The sequence below is a fragment of the Giraffa tippelskirchi genome, chromosome 12, assembly GCF_054371585.1.
Source record: "Giraffa tippelskirchi isolate mGirTip1 chromosome 12, T2T-mGirTip1v1.2.pri, whole genome shotgun sequence".
Classification (NCBI taxonomy): Eukaryota; Metazoa; Chordata; class Mammalia; order Artiodactyla; family Giraffidae; genus Giraffa; species Giraffa tippelskirchi.
Genome location: NC_137286.1, coordinates 65,683,085 through 65,701,970, shown reverse-complemented (window position 1 = coordinate 65,701,970; position 18,886 = coordinate 65,683,085). Strand labels below are relative to the sequence as shown.

The 18,886-nt window shown below is 54.0% G+C and overlaps 1 long non-coding RNA gene across 1 annotated transcript in view; it reads right to left on the bottom strand.

The window, feature by feature from the left end:
* Positions 1 to 18,886, bottom strand: part of LOC145530002 (uncharacterized) — a 1,493,464-nt gene that overhangs the window by 889,182 nt on the left and 585,396 nt on the right. The window contains exons 70-71 of the long non-coding RNA XR_014071397.1: positions 8,018 to 8,129; positions 365 to 476 (exon numbers count right to left, since the gene is read on the bottom strand). This is a non-coding gene — a long non-coding RNA (uncharacterized LOC145530002). The remainder of the gene's footprint in view (positions 1 to 364; positions 477 to 8,017; positions 8,130 to 18,886) is intronic.

Below are 18,886 nucleotides of genomic sequence, written 5' to 3'. Positions count from 1 at the left end.
CCCTGAGCTCAAATGGCCGGATCTGGGGGTTCTGTCTGGGTGCTCACCTCCTTGCTCTGGCCAGGTTCCCCCCTTCTCTGAGCACCAGCTTCATCCTCTCGAATGAGGACATCGATTGCTACCTTGGCACGTTACTCTCTTCATCCTGTGAAGACTCATTAGGCTTATCCTACAATTACTAGCTGGCCCGAAGAGATATCTCCTGAATCCAGATTAAGCTGGAGTCTCCCAGGCTCATCTGGCATGTCTTCCCTGAAGTCTGCCAAACCCACACCCTTGCATTTCCAGGGACTCCCCTTAGCCAGCTGGGCAGAAAACCCAGCATGGTTCAAACAAGCTGACAGACAAGCGGGAGAGGACTCACGGGCAGACGGCCTCCCTCAGGTCTCGGGTGGAGCTCTGGGACCACAGCAGCAGCGGGCCATCCCAGCCCCTGGGCTCAGCAGCGCCCTCATTCTCAGGCCGGCGGCTCTGCCCTGAGGGGAGCAGGAAGGTCACCAACTGCCGCAGGCGGACCTCAAGCCCCTCCCACTGCTGGAGCCTGACCTCCCCTGGCCCCACCCCTTCCCCTACCCCAGCAGGACGAGAGCTCGTCTTCCCCTGGCTTCCAACGTGAGGCCCGGCCCCGGGCCCCGATTGGGCACTGCCCCAGTCCGGAGCCAATCACAGTGGCCAGGGAGGTGGAACACACCGATTGGCCAGGGCCAGGTCATGTGACCATACTCCCCAGGAAACTCAAATATTACCAAGATTCCCTAACAAACCAAATGAACAAAATTATCCAGTAAAGGCAAACCGTACTTTTTAATGAGGCCAATGTCACAGAAAAAAAAAAAAAATCCTTCACAATGAACTGCTCAAGGAAGCTACTAAATAAGCTTTCAGAAAAGTTAAGACGTTTTTTTTTTTTTTTAATGGGGTGACGGAGAGCTATACCTTTCCCATCTATGTGAATTTAGGTTTAAACTAGATTTCCCTCGGCTATTATATAAGACAAAAAACCCCACATCACCCCCTTTCACTCCCCCCACCCCCAAAAAGTGTTTTAGTCTATTGAATTTTTGTGTCCTCAGTTGTGTCTGATTCACGGCAACTCACGAACTCTACACAGCCAGGCTCTTCCGTCCATGGAATTCAGGGCAATTTTTTTCTGTCACAGCAAATGCCCACCCTGGGTGATCCAAAGGCAAGGGCTCAGAGGCTCCTGAGAGACTAACTCCTTTCAGCTGAGCACAGAGCTGGCTCCTCACTGGGATGCCTGTGGCCTGGGGCTCCCAGAGGGGAGAGCAGCACTCGCCCCACCGTGTGGTCACTGCTGGAAGTGCAGGCTGCTCCTCACTCCCCCTTGACAGTGTCCCTGAGGGCAGAACAGTGTGAATCTACTCAAGGTGGAAACGCAAACTCCGATGCAACCAAACTTCCCACAAGGTCTCCAAAACCACTCAGGAACAGGGAATTGGAAACTGCAGGGCATGACATGAATGGAGATGGAGACTTGACACCTTACACCGAGTTCACTTCCAGTTATCCCTAGACAAAGTTTCCATGAAAACTTGTCACAAATCTAGAAGAACAATGAGCAGAAACCGGACACGTGCTTTGAGTCTTCACACACAAAACAAAAAGGCAGCCCACAAAACAACCCAGAGAATACAGTGGACTTTGCAAAATCAAAGATATCTACTGTGGGAAAGACCTCATTACAAAAGCAAAAGACAGGTCATACATCGCGAGACGAATGAGTGGAAACACAAAGCTTCTCAAGGATGTGTCTCCAAACAGACAAAGAACACCAACACGACAAGCCTGTGAAAACTAGGGAAAGGTCTGAAGGGACAGCAGACTGAGGAAGACACACACAGAGTATCCCGGATGATGTCCAGCACTGAGGGCCTGAAGAAACAACAGTCTAGTTGCACTCCCTCAGGCCTGTGTGACCCTGGATGAGGCCTCTGTTTCCCGGTGGCTCTGAGAGATGGACAGGGAGGAAGGGGAAGAGAAATCACTTGCATTTCTAATACTCACAGCAAAGTCTTCCAATGAGAAGGGAATTATCACCCCCACTGACAATGCCATTCACTGAAGTGATACCCACGAGTCCATCTAACCCAGAAGGGAAGGAAGGACCTGTTCTCACAAAACGGCGAGAGATGGAAGAAGGAAGATCAAGCCCACACCAACCACTGGAAAGAGAAGCTGTGCTCAGGGCTTGAAAGAATTCCTATTGGGAAAATGATGTCACAGCCCCACAAGGCAATCCACAGCTTCGATGCTATTCCTCCCAAAATGCCAATGCATTTTCGCACCGAACAAAGAATTGCAAAAGGGGTACGGAAACAGAAAAGAGCCTAAATTGTCAATACAATCCGACGAAAAAGCCCCGATACGGACATCCAAGGTTGTGTGAAAGGAAATTAGACGACCAAACTAGGATCCTCAGGAGAGTATCGGAGAAGGCGATGGCGACCCACTCCAGTACTCTTGCCTGGAAAACGCCCTGGACGGAGGAGCCTGGTAGGCTGCAGGCCATGGGGTCGCGCAGAGTCAGACACGACTGAAGTGACTTAGGCGCAGCGGCAGCAGCAGGACAGTATGCTATTGGGAATACAACAACACACACAGATCCAGATCGATGGAATAAAGTTGAGGGTCCAGAAACAAACCCCGGCATCCATGGTCAACTCATCTCTGACACAAAAGGGGAGAATATCCAAATGGGAACAAGAAAGCCTCTTCAATAAATGTCCATGGGAAAACCAGACAGCTACATCTGAAGAACGCTATTGGTTTTGATCTCACACCACCTCAATATCGGGGAAAAACCTCACCCTAAAGACTGATGTCATGAGATAGCTAGAAAGAAGCGTAGGTCAAAGGCTCCTTAACATCAGAGTCTCCTTGCCATTTGCTGGGCCGAGGTAGAAATGGGTCTCTTCAAGTAAGGGAAAGAGGAAAACGAAGTACGCCAATGGGTTTCCATCCAATGGAACCTCTTCACAACAGAGAAGCTAAGCATTCAGAAATGCAAAAGATGGGAAACGGAACATGAGAGACTCCTTGCAAGTGGTGTATCTGAGAAGGGGTTCATATGGAAAGAGACGAAGAATGCACAGCACTCAGATTCCAAGAAACACCACCACCACCCTTGACCCTTCCCCCATGACCAACTCCGACCTAAAGCCTTTCTCTCCCTCTAACCTATCCCTAAAACATAACCCTCATCTAATCATATACATGTGCATTCCTAGAATCCATCCATCCACACACGAGAGAGAAAGAGGAAGACACAGACTGAATCGAGAAGGGAAAAGAGAGGGACACAGACAGAGAGAGACACGGAACCAAAGAGAGGAAAGGAGTCGACGGTCCAGACTTTTCATCAATCTGTCTCGAAGGTAGAAGCAATGACAGCGCCCATCCACCCCAGAAGGGGGAAAAGGACGGAAGGTTTGGAGAGGAAAAGACAAGAACGCAGGGAGCCATTAGAAGCTCAGCCACCCGCAGAAGCCGAGCTGGGACACTTGAACAGAATCTCAATGGAAACAGAGGACCAGAAAGTTGGCTACTCTTTTCTATAAGAGAGGGAGACCTTCGAGTCTTCCTTTCGCGCCTCCAACTTGGATGCGGGGTCTCAAAACACTCAGGAGGGGGAGTGCCTTTTCCTGGGTACCACGGCGCATCCAGGCCTCGTTCTGCCCCATTCTGTGCTGTGTCAGCCCTGGATGGAGTCTTTCTTTCTGAAGTCTCAGCGCACAAGCTCCACGTGATATCGGCCCCAGGTGGAAAGGCATGGAGCTGCTCGTAGGCCGACAGACCTAGGAAGCAGATGGGAGAATGACCCCCACTCTGCAGATGGAGAGACTGGGGAAACCCTGAGGGGCATACGCTTGTCCAGGGCCACACCACTTATGAGAAGAAGGAGCCTGGTCTGAGAGCAGCGGGGTCCTCGGAGCTCAGGCCCTGGCTGCACCCAGGCCTCCCCAGGGCTGTGGGCTGGGCTGTGTGGCTGTCACTGTGCCTGCACATGGCCTAAGGGGGGTGGTCGAGCAGTCAGAAACCCAGAGATTCCCTTGGGAAGTTTTGGGGAAGAGACCTCAGCACGAACCCCAGGAAATGATGTCTCCTGCCAGCAACAGAACCCAACAGAACCCGCAACCCGGGTATCCAGGCCTCCAGAGCGGAGAGGAGCCCCCAGCCAGATCACTTGCTGCCAGGATGTTCTGCTGTTTGCCCCTGCCCAGAGGCCGGGGCCTGAGGAGAGCTCACAGGCAGTGTGCGTGGGCACCCTGTCGACGTTGGCTCAGGGCACCCCCGAGAGGCCTCTGGCCCTTTGCCCGGAGAAACAGAAAGGTAACACGGGGAGCCCCAGGCCGGGCCAGCCCACCTCTCCCATGCCACCCGGAAACACCGGGTCCTTTGCCTGTGTGTGTGGATGCGGGTTTCTCGGGGTGTGTCTCCCTCAAGGAAGCCCAGGCGGATGTGGGGTCAGAAGCCTGCGGGCAAGTTGTGTCCACACCCCAGGGGAGAGCAGGCTGGCTGGGATGGGGAGAGTGCGGGCAGCGCCGGCCGCCCAGGCTGGCCTCACACCCTCAGGTGGGTCTCTTTCGTCCCGGGTGGGGATCTGAGCAGACACACGTCTCTGACCCTTCTGGGAAGAGAAGTTCGAGCAGGCAGAAGCAGCGGCTCCACTGGCCAGGCCCAGCTTGGAAAAGTCCCAGCATGGCTGGCTGACGGTCACTGTCGTTGCAGAGCTTCCCACGTGATGAGGCCGAGGACGGGGACACCCCGTCCACCTCCCGGAGGGAGGGGTCGGAGCACCACCCCCCCGCCCCTGAGGCCCAGTGCAGGCTCCAGGTGAGCGTGCCCACGGAGGCATCAGCCCCACCGGGGGCGAAGCGGAGGCGGGGAAGGCCTGCTGCCGAGACACCACACAGGATACACCCGGCGGCCCAGTCTGAGGCTGCCACGGAGCTCAGCACACCCGGCTCTGACCCAGAGTCCCGAGAACCCCAGCCTCTGAGGCAGCAGGAGGACCTGGAGCCCAGCACGCCAGAGCACAGAGGTGAGGACGCTGGGGCTGGTGCACGGGAGTGTGTGGGGAGGGGGTGCTGAGCTACACAGGGACGAGTCCCCGAAAGATGCTGCTGGGCCTGCAGCAAGCGCTGGCCTCACACCCCCACCCCCATCTTGCACACTTCAGTCCCAAAAGACATCCGACCCTGGGTATTCTTTGGGAATCTCTTGGAAGCTTTCTGTCCCGGGATACGCACATGCCAAGGCTGGCCTGTGGGCAAACTTTGCTTCTCCCCCAGCTCTAGCACTGGCCTCCAACTGGAACCAGGCTCCACTTCCCAGACCTGTCCCTACAGAGGTGGTGGCTCCAGGTGCAGGACCCAGGGATCCACCGAGGGCAGATGGAGAACCGAGACTTGCCCTCGCAGAGACACCAGGCCAGCTGGGTTCTGGCCAGCACACCGGGCACATCGGATCTCCGTGCCTGCAGGACCCCCAGCCCCAGGCACTGATGTCCCACCCCCTCAGCCAGAACCTCCACCTCCACGTGCACCTGTACCTGCTCGGGCTTTGGCAGGAGAACCCGAGGCAGAGGAGGAGTCACCGCCTCGGCAGGGAGAGCCTGCCCTGGCTCCCGCGCAACACCCAGACGCCGACGATGACTCACCCACCCCTGCAGGAAGAACGAGCCCCCGCTCTGGACAGAGACCCAGAGCCCTTGCCGGAAACACCACGTCCAGGGGAGCGGTCGGCTCTGCCGCCTCCATCCCTGTCGGCTCACCGTGGACGCTGTCAACTCGGTCTGCCCCCAGGGGACATGGAGTTCCTTTCCCCTGAACTGCTTTGCATTTGGTTTGTTTCCACCTTTCTGGTGATGTTTTATTTTTTGTATGGTTTCCTGTATTTTTGTTGGTTAAGTTGGGAACTTGTTGGTTAAGTTAGTAAACTTTTTCATCATTGTTGCAATTTGGGAACACTGTTGTGTAACTCTGGTGATACTGTGTTACCATCACCACTTTGTGGTTTCAGACCCCTTTGATCTTTATGCCCCACCCCCCAACAAAGCCTGGATTCAAGGCAAGCACGCCCTGTTCATCCCTCCCCCCGATCCTGAACACAATTTCATCTTTTCTTTCTGCATTCCTTCCTATATTCTTGGTGTCCCCAATCAATGACTCTCAGTGAAATGACTGAAGGAGTTTCTTTCGGACTCTCCACCTACTGTAAGACTCCATTGGAGAGTTCTCATTTTTATGTCATTTGAACTAGCCTTTGATAGCTGACAGGACGGTGTATGTCCTTTCAAGATATCATGTGCCAAACGAAGCCCTTTTGGCAAATGCCATCATTATCTCCAGGCAGGCATTGCTGTTTGAAGGGTGACATCTCAGCCAGAAGGCAGAGGCTGAGCTCCTCTTGTTGCACCAGCTCCCAAAAGAAGCCAAGAAAGGGAGCTGGAACAACAAACCACCCCAACGCCCAGGAAAGCGTTCTTCACGACAGAAGGCTAGAAAATGACCCAACAACCTTGTGGCCCAGAACCCCTCTAGAAAAATCACTGTTCCATAAAAAAGAGAAACACGTGGGAAGTTCCAAGGAGAGGCAATGCCCATGGCCAGTGTACTTTAGAGACGGCCTGACCGCTCCGGGGAAGACACGCACCGACGGAACCCCTTGGGAAACAGCAGTGAGAGTCCTCACCATCGTAAGGGTTTCCTCTGGGGACAACCTGCCCTGGGCACCACATGAGGGAGCAGACCGGCTTCTCTTCCTCTGCCCCCACACCATTCACTCATGAAGGCAGCCCAGGAGTTCTCATGCCCTGCCTGCCTGCCTGCCTGCCTGGCTCATCCGTGAGCTGTGACCACCTCCAGGGCAGGACTCCACCTTCTCCTCTCTGTGTACCGTGAATCTGCACACAGTGGGCTTTCAGAACCTTAGGAGACTTGAGCCATTCCCACTCGAGCCAGAACCCTCCCCAGGAAGGAAAACGGCTGTGGAGTCATTTTGGCCCCAGCACTGGTTCCGAAAGCCTGGCGGCTCCTACAGCCTCTACGGTGTGAAGAGGGAGGTCCCTTTTGACAGAGCTTTCCGGCTGTCAGATCTAAGCTGTTGTTTCACTGTCAGCTGTGTCTCTTCCGTTGCAGCCAGGTGGGCCACGCTGCTCCAAAGGGGCTCACAAGCTGAGTGGAAAGGGAGGTATTGAGAGGAAAGGGATGGCTACAACGTGCTGCAAACTGAGTGAGGGTCCCCACAATCCTCAGCAAAGGTCTGTGGTGTGCAAGTGGGGAGTAGAGGGCCCCCAAGTTCCAAAGGAAGGGAGCTACTCGGGAGCTGAAGCCCTTGGCTGCTGTGGTAGCAGCTGCAGATGGCAGCTCGTCCACAGTGCACTTCCAATGAGGTCATATGAGCGGGACTCTGGAAATGGCTCCGAAATCAAGAGAAAGGGGTCAGGGTATGTGGGAATCCGGCGGGGGTGGGGGGTGGATGAAGGAAGGTGTCCTTCCTCTCTCCAGTGCAATTTGGTTTGGTGAGTCTCAAAGCTACCAGATGGCACTTCCCAAGTCAGGCCCCCGCAGGAATCAGGGTGGGCTGCGTGCCTCGGCGCCTGCTACAGGGACAAGCCACACCAGTGGCCTCCCTGAGCTCAAATGGCCGGATCTGGGGGTTCTGTCTGGGTGCTCACCTCCTTGCTCTGGCCAAGTTCCCCCCTTCTCTGAGCACCAGCTTCATCCTCTCGAATGAGGAGATCGATTGCTACCTTGGCACGTTACTCTCTTCATCCTGTGAAGACTCATTAGGCTTATCCTACAATTACTAGCTGGCCCGAAGAGATATCTCCTGAATCCAGATTAAGCTGGAGTCTCCCAGGCTCATCTGGCATGTCTTCCCTGAAGTCTGCCAAAACCCACACCCTTGCATTTCCAGGGACTCCCCTTAGCCAGCTGGGCAGAAAACCCAGCATGGTTCAAACAAGCTGACAGACAAGCGGGAGAGGACTCACGGGCAGACGGCCTCCCTCAGGTCTCGGGTGGAGCTCTGGGACCACAGCAGCAGCGGGCCATCCCAGCCCCTGGGCTCAGCAGCGCCCTCATTCTCAGGCCGGCGGCTCTGACCTGAGGGGACCAGGAAGGTCACCAACTGCCGCAGGCGGACCTCAAGCCCCTCCGACTGCTGGAGCCTGACCTCCCCCGGCTCCACCCCTTCCCCTACCGCAGCAGGACGAGAGCTCGTCTTCCCCTGGCTTCCAACGTGAGGCCCGGCCCCGGGCCCCGATTGGGCACTGCCCCAGTCCGGAGCCAATCACAGTGGCCAGGGAGGTTGAACGCACCGATTGGCCAGGGCCAGGTCATGTGACCATACTCCCCAGGAAACTCAAATATTACCAAGATTCCCTAACAAACCAATGAACAAAATTATCCAGTAAAGGCAAACCGTACTTTTTAATGAGGCCAATGTCACAGAAAAAAAAAAAAATCCTTCACAATGAACTGCTCAAGGAAGCTACTAAATAAGCTTTCAGAAAAGTTAAGACGTTTTTTTTTTTTTTTTTAATAGGGTGACGGAGAGCTATACCTTTCCCATCTATGTGAATTTAGGTTTAAACTAGATTTCCCTCGGCTATTATATAAGACAAAAAACCCCACATCACCCCCTTTCACTCCCCCCACCCCCAAAAAGTGTTTTAGTCTATTGAATTTTTGTGTCCTCAGTTGTGTCTGATTCACGGCAACTCACGAACTCTACACAGCCAGGCTCTTCCGTCCATGGAATTCAGGGCAATTTTTTTCTGTCACAGCAAATGCCCACCCTGGGTGATCCAAAGGCAAGGGCTCAGAGGCTCCTGAGAGACTAACTCCTTTCAGCTGAGCACAGAGCTGGCTCCTCACTGGGATGCCTGTGGCCTGGGGCTCCCAGAGGGGAGAGCAGCACTCGCCCCACCGTGTGGTCACTGCTGGAAGTGCAGGCTGCTCCTCACTCCCCCTTGACAGTGTCCCTGAGGGCAGAACAGTGTGAATCTACTCAAGGTGGAAACGCAAACTCCGATGCAACCAAACTTCCCACAAGGTCTCCAAAACCACTCAGGAACAGGGAATTGGAAACTGCAGGGCATGACATGAATGGAGATGGAGACTTGACACCTTACACCGAGTTCACTTCCAGTTATCCCTAGACAAAGTTTCCATGAAAACTTGTCACAAATCTAGAAGAACAATGAGCAGAAACCGGACACGTGCTTTGAGTCTTCACACACAAAACAAAAAGGCAGCCCACAAAACAACCCAGAGAATACAGTGGACTTTGCAAAATCAAAGATATCTACTGTGGGAAAGACCTCATTACAAAAGCAAAAGACAGGTCATACATCGCGAGACGAATGAGTGGAAACACAAAGCTTCTCAAGGATGTGTCTCCAAACAGACAAAGAACACCAACACGACAAGCCTGTGAAAACTAGGGAAAGGTCTGAAGGGACAGCAGACTGAGGAAGACACACACAGAGTATCCCGGATGATGTCCAGCACTGAGGGCCTGAAGAAACAACAGTCTAGTTGCACTCCCTCAGGCCTGTGTGACCCTGGATGAGGCCTCTGTTTCCCGGTGGCTCTGAGAGATGGACAGGGAGGAAGGGGAAGAGAAATCACTTGCATTTCTAATACTCACAGCAAAGTCTTCCAATGAGAAGGGAATTATCACCCCCACTGACAATGCCATTCACTGAAGTGATACCCACGAGTCCATCTAACCCAGAAGGGAAGGAAGGACCTGTTCTCACAAAACGGCGAGAGATGGAAGAAGGAAGATCAAGCCCACACCAACCACTGGAAAGAGAAGCTGTGCTCAGGGCTTGAAAGAATTCCTATTGGGAAAATGATGTCACAGCCCCACAAGGCAATCCACAGCTTCGATGCTATTCCTCCCAAAATGCCAATGCATTTTCGCACCGAACAAAGAATTGCAAAAGGGGTACGGAAACAGAAAAGAGCCTAAATTGTCAATACAATCCGACGAAAAAGCCCCGATACGGACATCCAAGGTTGTGTGAAAGGAAATTAGACGACCAAACTAGGATCCTCAGGAGAGTATCGGAGAAGGCGATGGCGACCCACTCCAGTACTCTTGCCTGGAAAACGCCCTGGACGGAGGAGCCTGGTAGGCTGCAGGCCATGGGGTCGCGCAGAGTCAGACACGACTGAAGTGACTTAGGCGCAGCGGCAGCAGCAGGACAGTATGCTATTGGGAATACAACAACACACACAGATCCAGATCGATGGAATAAAGTTGAGGGTCCAGAAACAAACCCCGGCATCCATGGTCAACTCATCTCTGACACAAAAGGGGAGAATATCCAAATGGGAACAAGAAAGCCTCTTCAATAAATGTCCATGGGAAAACCAGACAGCTACATCTGAAGAACGCTATTGGTTTTGATCTCACACCACCTCAATATCGGGGAAAAACCTCACCCTAAAGACTGATGTCATGAGACAGCTAGAAAGAAGCGTAGGTCAAAGGCTCCTTAACATCAGAGTCTCCTTGCCATTTGCTGGGCGGAGGTAGAAATGGGTCTCTTCAAGTAAGGGAAAGAGGAAAACGAAGTACGCCAATGGGTTTCCATCCAATGGAACCTCTTCACAACAGAGAAGCTAAGCATTCAGAAATGCAAAAGATAGGAAACGGAACATGAGAGACTCCTTGCAAGTGGTGTATCTGAGAAGGGGTTCATATGGAAAGAGACGAAGAATGCACAGCACTCAGATTCCAAGAAACACCACCACCACCCTTGACCCTTCCCCCATGACCAACTCCGACCTAAAGCCTTTCTCTCCCTCTAACCTATCCCTAAAACATAACCCTCATCTAATCATATACATGTGCATTCCTAGCATCCATCCATCCACACACGAGAGAGGAAGAGGAAGACACAGACTGAATCGAGAAGGGAAAAGAGAGGGACACAGACAGAGAGAGACACGGAACCAAAGAGAGGAAAGGAGTCGACGGTCCAGACTTTTCATCAATCTGTCTCGAAGGTAGAAGCAATGACAGCGCCCATCCACCCCAGAAGGGGGAAAAGGACGGAAGGTTTGGAGAGGAAAAGACAAGAACGCAGGGAGCCATTAGAAGCTCAGCCACCCGCAGAAGCCAAGCTGGGACACTTGAACAGAATCTCAATGGAAACAGAGGACCAGAAAGTTAGCTACTCTTTTCTATAAGAGAGGGAGACCTTCGAGTCTTCCTTTCGGTCCTCCAACTTGGATGCGGGGTCTCAAAACACTCAGGAGGGGGAGTGCCTTTTCCTGGGTACCACGGCGCATCCAGGCCTCGTTCTGCCCCATTCTGTGCTGTGTCAGCCCTGGATGGAGTCTTTCTTTCTGAAGTCTCAGCGCACAAGCTCCACGTGATATCGGCCCCAGGTGGAAAGGCATGGAGCTGCTCGTAGGCCGACAGACCTAGGAAGCAGATGGGAGAATGACCCCCACTCTGCAGATGGAGAGACTGGGGAAACCCTGAGGGGCATACGCTTGTCCAGGGCCACACCACTTATGAGAAGAAGGAGCCTGGTCTGAGAGCAGCGGGGTCCTCGGAGCTCAGGCCCTGGCTGCACCCAGGCCTCCCCAGGGCTGTGGGCTGGGCTGTGTGGCTGTCACTGTGCCTGCACATGGCCTAAGGGGGGTGGTCGAGCAGTCAGAAACCCAGAGATTCCCTCGGGAAGTTTTGGGGAAGGGACTTCAGCACGAACCCCAGGAAATGATGTCACCTGCCGGCAACAGAACCCAACAGAACCCGCAACCCGGGTATCCAGGCCTCCAGAGCGGAGAGGAGCCCCCAGCCAGATCACTTGCTGCCAGGATGTTCTGCTGTTTGCCCCTGCCCAGAGGCCGGGGCCTCAGGAGAGCTCACAGGCAGTGTGCGTGGGCACCCTGTCAACGTTGGCTCAGGGCACCCCCGAGAGGCCTCTGGCCCTTTGCCCGGAGAAACAGAAAGGTAACACGGGGAGCCCCAGGCCGGGCCAGCCCACCTCTCCCATGCCACCCGGAAACACCGGGTCCTTTGCCTGTGTGTGTGGATGCGGGTTTCTCGGGGTGTGTCTCCCTCAAGGAAGCCCAGGCGGATGTGGGGTCAGAAGCCTGCGGGCAAGTTGTGTCCACACCCCAGGGGAGAGCAGGCTGGCTGGGATGGGGAGAGTGCGGGCAGCGCCGGCGGCCCAGGCTGGCCTCACACCCTCAGGTGGGTCTCTTTCGTCCCGGGTGGGGATCTGAGCAGACACACGTCTCTGACCCTTCTGGGAAGAGAAGTTCGAGCAGGCAGAAGCAGCGGCTCCACTGGCCAGGCCCAGCTCGGAAAAGTCCCAGCATGGCTGGCTGACGGTCACTGTCGTTGCAGAGCTTCCCACGTGATGAGGCCGAGGACGGGGACACCCCGTCCACCTCCCGGAGGGAGGGGTCGGAGCACCACCCCCCCGCCCCTGAGGCCCAGTGCAGGCTCCAGGTGAGCGTGCCCACGGAGGCATCAGCCCCACCGGGGGCGAAGCGGAGGCGGGGAAGTCCTGCTGCCGAGACACCACACAGGATACACCCGGCGGCCCAGTCTGAGGCTGCCACGGAGCTCAGCACACCCGGCTCCGACCCAGAGTCCCGAGAACCCCAGCCTCTGAGGCAGCAGGAGGACCTGGAGCCCAGCACGCCAGAGCACAGAGGTGAGGACGCTGGGGCTGGTGCACGGGAGTGTGTGGGGAGGGGGTGCTGAGCTACACAGGGACGAGTCCCCGAAAGATGCTGCTGGGCCTGCAGCAAGCGCTGGCCTCACACCCCCACCCCCATCTTGCACACTTCAGTCCCAAAAGACATCCGACCCTGGGTATTCTTTGGGAATCTCTTGGAAGCTTTCTGTCCCGGGATACGCACATGCCAAGGCTGGCCTGTGGGCAAACTTTGCTTCTCCCCCAGCTCTAGCACTGGCCTCCAACTGGAACCAGGCTCCACTTCCCAGACCTGTCCCTACAGAGGTGGTGGCTCCAGGTGCAGGACCCAGGGATCCACCGAGGGCAGATGGAGAACCGAGACTTGCCCTCGCAGAGACACCAGGCCAGCTGGGTTCTGGCCAGCACACCGGGCACATCGGATCTCCGTGCCTGCAGGACCCCCAGCCCCAGGCACTGATGTCCCACCCCCTCAGCCAGAACCTCCACCTCCACGTGCACCTGTACCTGCTCGGGCTTTGGCAGGAGAACCCGAGGCAGAGGAGGAGTCACCGCCTCGGCAGGGAGAGCCTGCCCTGGCTCCCGCGCAACACCCAGACGCCGACGATGACTCACCCACCCCTGCAGGAAGAACGAGCCCCCGCTCTGGACAGAGACCCAGAGCCCTTGCCGGAAACACCACGTCCAGGGGAGCGGTCGGCTCTGCCGCCTCCATCCCTGTCGGCTCACCGTGGACGCTGTCAACTCGGTCTGCCCCCAGGGGACATGGAGTTCCTTTCCCCTGAACTGCTTTGCATTTGGTTTGTTTCCACCTTTCTGGTGATGTTTTATTTTTTGTATGGTTTCCTGTATTTTTGTTGGTTAAGTTGGGAACTTGTTGGTTAAGTTAGTAAACTTTTTCATCATTGTTGCAATTTGGGAACACTGTTGTGTAACTCTGGTGATACTGTGTTACCATCACCACTTTGTGGTTTCAGACCCCTTTGATCTTTATGCCCCACCCCCCAACAAAGCCTGGATTCAAGGCAAGCACGCCCTGTTCATCCCTCCCCCCGATCCTGAACACAATTTCATCTTTTCTTTCTGCATTCCTTCCTATATTCTTGGTGTCCCCAATCAATGACTCTCAGTGAAATGACTGAAGGAGTTTCTTTCGGACTCTCCACCTACTGTAAGACTCCATTGGAGAGTTCTCATTTTTATGTCATTTGAACTAGCCTTTGATAGCTGACAGGACGGTGTACGTCCTTTCAAGATATCATGTGCCAAACGAAGCCCTTTTGGCAAATGCCAACATTATCTCCAGGCAGGCATTGCTGTTTGAAGGGTGACATCTCAGCCAGAAGGCAGAGGCTGAGCTCCTCTTGTTGCACCAGCTCCCAAAAGAAGCCAAGAAAGGGAGCTGGAACAACAAACCACCCCAACGCCCAGGAAAGCGTTCTTCACGACAGAAGGCTAGAAAATGACCCAACAACCTTGTGGCCCAGAACCCCTCTAGAAAAATCACTGTTCCATAAAAAAGAGAAACACGTGGGAAGTTCCAAGGAGAGGCAATGCCCATGGCCAGTGTACTTTAGAGACGGCCTGACCGCTCCGGGGAAGACACGCACCGACGGAACCCCTTGGGAAACAGCAGTGAGAGTCCTCACCGTCGTAAGGGTTTCCTCTGGGGACAACCTGCCCTGGGCACCACATGAGGGAGCAGACCGGCTTCTCTTCCTCTGCCCCCACACCATTCACTCATGAAGGCAGCCCAGGAGTTCTCATGCCCTGCCTGCCTGCCTGCCTGCCTGGCTCATCCGTGAGCTGTGACCACCTCCAGGGCAGGACTCCACCTTCTCCTCTCTGTGTACCGTGAATCTGCACACAGTGGGCTTTCAGAACCTTAGGAGACTTGAGCCATTCCCACTCGAGCCAGAACCCTCCCCAGGAAGGAAAACGGCTGTGGAGTCATTTTGGCCCCAGCACTGGTTCCGAAAGCCTGGCGGCTCCTACAGCCTCTACGGTGTGAAGAGGGAGGTCCCTTTTGACAGAGCTTTCCGGCTGTCAGATCTAAGCTGTTGTTTCACTGTCAGCTGTGTCTCTTCCGTTGCAGCCAGGTGGGCCACGCTGCTCCAAAGGGGCTCACAAGCTGAGTGGCAAGGGAGGTATTGAGAGGACAGGGATGGCTACAACGTGCTGCAAACTGAGTGAGGGTCCCCACAATCCTCAGCAAAGGTCTGTGGTGTGCAAGTGGGGAGTAGAGGGCCCCCAAGTTCCAAAGGAAGGGAGGTACTCGGGAGCTGAAGCCCTTGGCTGCTGTGGTAGCAGCTGCAGATGGCAGCTCGTCCACAGTGCACTTCGAATGAGGTCATATGAGCGGGAATCTGGAAATGGCTCCGAAGTCAAGAGAAAGGGGTCAGGGTATGTGGGAATCCGGCGGGGGTGGGGGGTGGATGAAGGAAGGTGTCCTTCCTCTCTCCAGTGCAATTTGGTTTGGTGAGTCTCAAAGCTACCAGATGGCACTTCCCAAGTCAGGCCCCCGCAGGAATCAGGGTGGGCTGCGCGCCTCGGCGCCTGCTACAGGGACAAGCCACACCAGTGGCCTCCCTGAGCTCAAATGGCCGGATCTGGGGGTTCTGTCTGGGTGCACACCTCCTTGCTCTGGCCAGGTTCCCCCCTTCTCTGAGCACCAGCTTCATCCTCTCGAATGAGGACATCGATTGCTACCTTGGCACGTTACTCTCTTCATCCTGTGAAGACTCATTAGGCTTATCCTACAATTACTAGCTGGCCCGAAGAGATATCTCCTGAATCCAGATTAAGCTGGAGTCTCCCAGGCTCATCTGGCATGTCTTCCCTGAAGTCTGCCAAAACCCACACCCTTGCATTTCCAGGGACTCCCCTTAGCCAGCTGGGCAGAAAACCCAGCATGGTTCAAACAAGCTGACAGACAAGCGGGAGAGGACTCACGGGCAGACGGCCTCCCTCAGGTCTCGGGTGGAGCTCTGGGACCACAGCAGCAGCGGGCCATCCCAGCCCCTGGGCTCAGCAGCGCCCTCATTCTCAGGCCGGCGGCTCTGCCCTGAGGGGAGCAGGAAGGTCACCAACTGCCGCAGGAGGACCTCAAGCCCCTCCCACTGCTGGAGCCTGACCTCCCCTGGCCCCACCCCTTCCCCTACCCCAGCAGGACGAGAGCTCGTCTTCCCCTGGCTTCCAACGTGAGGCCCGGCCCCGGGCCCCGATTGGGCACTGCCCCAGTCCGGAGCCAATCACAGTGGCCAGGGAGGTGGAACGCACCGATTGGCCAGGGCCAGGTCATGTGACCATAGTCCCCAGGAAACTCAAATATTACCAAGATTCCCTAACAAACCAATGAACAAAATTATCCAGTAAAGGCAAACCGTACTTCTTAATGAGGCCAATGTCACAGAAAAAAAAAAAAAAATCCTTCACAATGAACTGCTCAAGGAAGCTACTAAATAAGCTTTCAGAAAAGTTAAGACTTTTTTTTTTTTTTTAATAGGGTGACGGAGAGCTATACCTTTCCCATCTATGTGAATTTAGGTTTAAACTAGATTTCCCTCGGCTATTATATAAGACAAAAAACCCCACATCACCCCCTTTCACTCCCCCCACCCCCAAAAAGTGTTTTAGTCTATTGAATTTTTGTGTCCTCAGTTGTGTCTGATTCACGGCAACTCACGAACTCTACACAGCCAGGCTCTTCCGTCCATGGAATTCAGGGCAATTTTTTCTGTCACAGCAAATGCCCACCCTGGGTGATCCAAAGGCAAGGGCTCAGAGGCTCCTGAGAGACTAACTCCTTTCAGCTGAGCACAGAGCTGGCTCCTCACTGGGATGCCTGTGGCCTGGGGCTCCCAGAGGGGAGAGCAGCACTCGCCCCACCGTGTGGTCACTGCTGGAAGTGCAGGCTGCTCCTCACTCCCCCTTGACAGTGTCCCTGAGGGCAGAACAGTGTGAATCTACTCAAGGTGGAAACGCAAACTCCGATGCAACCAAACTTCCCACAAGGTCTCCAAAACCACTCAGGAACAGGGAATTGGAAACTGCAGGGCATGACATGAATGGAGATGGAGACTTGACACCTTACACCGAGTTCACTTCCAGTTATCCCTAGACAAAGTTTCCATGAAAACTTGTCACAAATCTAGAAGAACAATGAGCAGAAACTGGACACATGCTTTGAGTCTTCACACACAAAACAAAAAGGCAGCCCACAAAACAACCCAGAGAATACAGTGGACTTTGCAAAATCAAAGATATCTACTGTGGGAAAGACCTCATTACAAAAGCAAAAGACAGGTCATACATCGCGAGACGAATGAGTGGAAACACAAAGCTTCTCAAGGATGTGTCTCCAAACAGTCAAAGAACACCAACACGACAAGCCTGTGAAAACTAGGGAAAGGTCTGAAGGGACAGCAGACTGAGGAAGACACACACAGAGTATCCCGGATGATGTCCAGCACTGAGGGCCTGAAGAAACAACAGTCTAGTTGCACTCCCTCAGGCCTGTGTGACCCTGGATGAGGCCTCTGTTTCCCGGTGGCTCTGAGAGATGGACAGGGAGGAAGGGGAAGAGAAATCACTTGCATTTTTAATACTCACAGCAAAGTCCTCCAATGAGAAGGGAATTATCACCCCCACTGACAATGCCATTCACTGAAGTGATACCCACGAGTCCATCTAACCCAGAAGGGAAGGAAGGACCTGTTCTCACAAAACGGCGAGAGATGGAAGAAGGAAGATCAAGCCCACACCAACCACTGGAAAGAGAAGCTGTGCTCAGGGCTTGAAAGAATTCCTATTGGGAAAATGATGTCACAGCCCCACAAGGCAATCCACAGCTTCGATGCTATTCCTCCCAAAATGCCAATGCATTTTCGCACCGAACAAAGAATTGCAAAAGGGGTACGGAAACAGAAAAGAGCCTAAATTGTCAATACAATCCGACGAAAAAGCCCCGATACGGACATCCAAGGTTGTGTGAAAGGAAATTAGACGACCAAACTAGGATCCTCAGGAGAGTATCGGAGAAGGCGATGGCGACCCACTCCAGTACTCTTGCCTGGAAAACGCCCTGGAGGGAGGAGCCTGGTAGGCTGCAGGCCATGGGGTCGCGCAGAGTCAGACACGACTGAAGTGACTTAGGCGCAGCGGCAGCAGCAGGACAGTATGCTATTGGGAATACAACAACACACACAGATCCAGATCGATGGAATAAAGTTGAGGGTCCAGAAACAAACCCCGGCATCCATGGTCAACTCATCTCTGACACAAAAGGGGAGAATATCCAAATGGGAACAAGAAAGCCTCTTCAATAAATGTCCATGGGAAAACCAGACAGCTACATCTGAAGAACGCTATTGGTTTTGATCTCACACCACCTCAATATCGGGGGAAAACCTCACCCTAAAGACTGATGTCATGAGACAGCTAGAAAGAAGCGTAGGTCAAAGGCTCCTTAACATCAGAGTCTCCTTGCCATTTGCTGGGCGGAGGTAGAAATGGGTCTCTTCAAGTAAGGGAAAGAGGAAAACGAAGTACGCCAATGGGTTTCCATCCAATGGAACCTCTTCACAACAGAGAAGCTAAGCATTCAGAAATGCAAAAGATGGGAAACGGAACATGAGAGACTCCTTGCAAGTGGTGTATCTGAGAAGGGGTTCATATGGAAAGAGACGAAGAATGCACAGCACTCAGATTCCAAGAAACACCACCACCACCCTTGACCCTTCCCCCATGACCAACTCCGACCTAAAGCCTTTCTCTCCCTCTAACCTATCCCTAAAACATAACCCTCATCTAATCATATACATGTGCATTCCTAGCATCCATCCATCCACACACGAGAGAGAAAGAGGAAGACACAGACTGAATCGAGAAGGGAAAAGAGAGGGACACAGACAGAGAGAGACACGGAACCAAAGACAGGAAAGGAATCGACGGTCCAGACTTTTCATCAATCTGTCTCGAAGGTAGAAGCAATGACAGCGCCCATCCACCCCAGAAGGGGGAAAAGGACGGAAAGTTTGGAGAGGAAAAGACAAGAACGCAGGGAGCCATTAGAAGCTCAGCCACCCGCAGAAGCCGAGCTGGGACACTTGAACAGAATCTCAATGGAAACAGAGGACCAGAAAGTTGGCTACTCTTTTCTATAAGAGA